At 41.1% G+C, this 4,688-nt stretch overlaps 1 non-coding gene across 1 annotated transcript; it reads left to right on the forward strand.

Moving 5' to 3' along the window:
* The first annotated feature begins 2,297 nt into the window (after positions 1–2,297).
* Positions 2,298–2,383, forward strand: LOC120978292. Its single transcript, XR_005774051.1, has one exon. It is a non-coding gene; the product is annotated as a small nucleolar RNA SNORD71 (small nucleolar RNA).
* Positions 2,384–4,688: the final 2,305 nt, after the last annotated feature.

Raw genomic sequence — 4,688 nt, forward strand, 5'->3', positions numbered from 1 at the left:
TGCCCTTCGCTTCTCGGTATACTGTTTTCCATCTTGCCCTTTTTTTCTACATTTTAATATATAATAAATTGATACTATTTTGGATATATGATCTCCACTTGCTTTTTTGCTATGATATTGGATGTTTTTCCAGGTGGAATGTTGTGCTGTCAAGTATAGACAGAGGTTTTGTAGGTTTACAAGTATTATATATTTTAGGTAATACCTCATATATGGATTTCAGATCACGTGACAAAGACTGGGTGCCACAACTGGGAACAGTTTTTGGAGAGAAAACAGGATACAGAGAAATGTGATAGTAAGGAGTTGAAATATAAGATCAGAGAGGCACTTAGGAAACGTACGAAGTTGTGGTGGAACAAGGCTGCATTAGAAAACTATCTTAATAGGAGCATTGTGCCACGGGGCTACGTGTTCAGATATTCCCAACCCTAGAAGGTGAAGACCCCACCTTTATGCCTTTATGGGTAAGTGGGAAGAAACTCTGATGAAGTGCTCACAGACCCTGATTGAATTGTTAATTGGGGCGGATTGTAGATCATTGGAGATCGTGGAGAAGGACATTGACAGCCATAAGGAGAGTATTCAACAGCTCCTTACTAAGGAAGAATTGAAAGGGTTTGATAAAAGCCTAGAAGAAGACCTGGCCAAGTGGGAGAGAGAAATACAATTGATGAAAACAAAGACATTTCAGAGGGATTTGGGTGATTACCAACAAAATAAAGTATTCAGGTGGCAGAGAAATAGCGTAAGACCAGAATCATGCTCACGCTCCCAATCAATAGCTTATTCTTTATCTGAGGAGGAATGTGGAGCATCTTTTTTAGACGGGCGCTCGGCCACCGGACGAGGACCGGATTTGGAAAGAGCATGCTACAACCTGCGTACCCCGGCACAAAAGAGAAAATACAGGAACGGGAATGGCCGAGGGAAGAAAGCAAGGAATTAAAGGTAATTAATCTCTCTGATATTCAATTCACCCCACCACAGCAGCAGGTGTTACAGAAAGGCTTATCCTTTTCCCCGGTAGGCAGATTTGACAATTTGAAATAGTCAAAGATCTGGAATTAGTTGCCCGTAAATTTCTGTTCAAAAAATATTACAGCTGGGGTCATGAGATGGCCGTTCCAATGTCACCTTTGGAGAGGCAAGCCTTAAGGGATCTGTAGTCCCTTTTGGAGGAACAGTTCGAACCCAAGACCAGTAGACTCCCCATACATCTGCACCGGCGCTCACGTACGTTCCCCCCCAATTCCTTGTGCCCTGCAGTGGATGTTTTTGTTAAGTTGGTCAAACGAGATCTAAATGATGGATCCCCATATATTAGGGGGGATAATCTGACCAAGTTGCAAAGACAGGCAATATGTGAATTACAGGAGCTCAAGGAAGTAGTAATTAAACCAGCTGATAAGGGGGTAATGTCGTGATCTGGCCAGTGCAGATGTATGAAAAAGAGGCCTTCCATCAGTTGAATAACAGTGCTATAGGAGAATCGATAAGGACCCTACTGCCCTCTATAAGAGAGAGTTAGATGATATCTTGGTGGATGCATGTGATCAGGGAATCATCAGCCCAAAAATGATGGAAGGATTGAAGGTTGAATTCCCTATCAAACCAACATTATATCTGCTCCCAAAGGTCCACAAAAACCAAGCAAATCCCCCAGGACGCCCTATCATTTCAGAGATTGGGGGTTTGTGTGCCAATGTGGGGAGATTTATTGATTTCTGTCTTAACCCCTTCCAGACCGCAATCTGTATATATTATACGTGATAGCTGCACATACCCCGTGCAGCTACCACGTATATAGACGTCAAGCCAACTCTTTAAGCGCTGCAAAGCGCTTGGATTAAAGCTTCTGCCCCTGTCCTGCTGCTGTCACGGACAGCATACAGTTCAGTAATGCCGGCAAGGGACCAATCAGAGTGGCCCCTTGCCGACAATCGATCCGGTTGGTTAGTCTGTGCAGACTAACCAATCGGATCGCGGCAGTGAAAAAATGCCGGTTTCAGGCTCTGATCTGCGCTCTGCAGAGCCTGAAATCAGGTAATGTGTCCTTGTGCCCCCCCTCCCTGATCTGTGCCCCCCATGTGTGCCCCCCATGTGTGCCCCTTCAAGCCCCCCCTTGTGTCCGCCTGCCGCTGAATCTATCCGCTGCTTATCTCCTGTGGTCCGCCCCCTCCCCGCCCCATACATTCCTCCTGCCCCCTCAATGCTGGCTGTGACTCACTCAATGCTGGCCCCTCAATGCTGCCCCCTTTCCAGCGCTGCCCCCATGCCGTGCGGTCCCCCTGCTGTGTGTGATGGCGGCGGCTCCATTCCTGAGCCGCCGCCATCAGCAGAGAGTGTCAGCTCTATGCTGACACTCTGCTGTAACCCCATAGATGCTGCGGCAGCGGTATCCATGGGGTTAATAGAGGGAGGGGGCTCCCTCTCTCCACCATCGGGGCTGCTGCGCTGCTGTTGCCACCTGCAGGGCATCTGATTGTATTATACTTTGCAATGCAAGAGCATTGCAAAGTATAGTACAGCCATCAGCCCCACTGGATCTTCAAGATCCAAGAGGAACTTGATAAAAAAAAAGTGAAAATAATAAAAGTAAAAATAAATAAATAAATAAATAAAAATGTAAAATTAAAAAAAGAAATTGCTTTTTCCTATAAAAAATGAAAGAAAAAAAATTACACATATTAGGTATCACCACGTCTGTAACGACCGTCTCTATAAATATATCACATGATAGACCCCGTCCAATAAACACCATAAGGAAAAAAAAAAAAAGGTGTAAAAAAAGCCATTTTTGTCACCTTACATCACAAAAATTGCAACAGCAAGCGATCAAAAAGGCTTATGACCCCCAAAATAGTACCAATCAGACCGTTACCCCATACCGCAAAAAATGATACCCTATTTAAGACAATCGCCCAAAAAATAAAAAGATATATGGCTCTCAGACTATGGAGACACTAAAACATCTTTTTTTTAGGTTTCAGAAATGCTATTATTGTGTAAAACTTAAATAAATAAGAAAAAGTATACATATTAGGTATTGCCACGTCCGTAACGATCTGCTCTATAAAAATGTCACATGACCTAACCCCTCAGATAAACGCTGTAAAAGTAAATAAATAAAAACTGTTCCAAAACAGCAAATTCTTTGGTCACCTTGCCCTATAAAGTGTAATAATGAATGATCAAAAAATCCTTTGTACCCAAAAATGGTACCAATAAAAACCTCAACTCTTTCTGCAAAAAACGAGCACCTGCACAAGACGATCGGCAGAAAAATAAAAAACATATGGCGTTCAGAAAATGGAGACACAAAAACATAATTTCTTTTTCAAAATTGCTTTATTATGTAAAACTGAAACAAACAAACAAAGAAAGTAGACATATTTGATATCATTGCGTCCGTAACAACCTGCTATATAAAACTAGCACATGATCTACCCTGTCAGATGAATCTTGTAAAAATAAAAAATAAAAACTGTGCCAAAACCTTGCCTCACAAAAAATTTAATATAGAGCAATTAAAAATCATATGTACCCCAAAATAGTACCAATAAAACTGGCACCTTATCCCCAATTTTCCAAAATAGGGTCACTTTTTGGGAGTTTCTACTGTATGGGTGCATCAGGGGGGCTTTAAATGGGACATGGCATCTAAAACCAGTTTAGCAAAATCTGCCTTCCAAAAACCATACAGCGTTCCTTTCCTTCTGCGCCCTGCTGTGCTCCCTTACATCAGTTTACGACCACATGTGGGGTGTTTCTGTAAACCGCAGAATCAGGGTAATAAATGTAGAGTTTTGTTTGGCTGTTAACCCTCAATGTGTTAAAGGAAAAAAAAATTATAAAATGGAAAATCTGCCAAAAAAGTGAAATTTAGAAATTTAATCTCCATTTTCCTTGAATTCTTGTGGAACACCTAAAGGGTTAACAAAGTTTGTAAAATCAGTTTTGAGTAACTTGAGGGGTGTAGTTTCTACAATGGGGTCATTTATGGGGGGTTTCCACTATGTAAGCCCCACAAAGTGACTTCAGACCTGAACCTGGTCCTTAAAAACTGGGTTTTGGAAATTTTCTTAAAATTGCTTCTAAACTTCTAAGCCTTCTAACGTCCTAAAAAAATAAAATTACATTTCCAAAACGATGCCAACATAAAGTAGACATATGGGAAATGTTAAGTAGTAAATATTTTATTAGGTATGACTTTCTGTTTTAGAAGCAGAGAAATTAAAATTTAGAAAATTGTGAATTTTTCAATTTTTTTTATAAATTTGGTACTTTTTCATAAATAAAGGTGAAATATATTGACTCAAATTTATGACTATCATGAAGTACAATATGTCACGAGAAAACAATCTCAGAATGGCTTGGATAAATAAAAGTGTTCCAAAGCAATTACCACATAAAGTGACGCATGTCAGATTTGTCAATTTTGACCTGGACACTGGGGCATCAATGACCCTTGGTCATGAAAGGGTTAAGAAAAGCGTGGAGATCCTCCCATCTTTTGTGAAAGATACCACGGACATGTTGAGACGTCTCAATGGTATTCATGTGGACAGGGATGCAGTTCTTGTCACTTGTGACGTAGAGTCATTATACACGTCTATATACCATGACCAGGGAGTGCGGGCATCTAGATCCTTTCTATCCATGACTGATTATGACAACAACACGAT

Source organism: Bufo bufo, chromosome 8, assembly GCF_905171765.1.
Source record: "Bufo bufo chromosome 8, aBufBuf1.1, whole genome shotgun sequence".
NCBI lineage: Eukaryota > Metazoa > Chordata > Amphibia > Anura > Bufonidae > Bufo > Bufo bufo.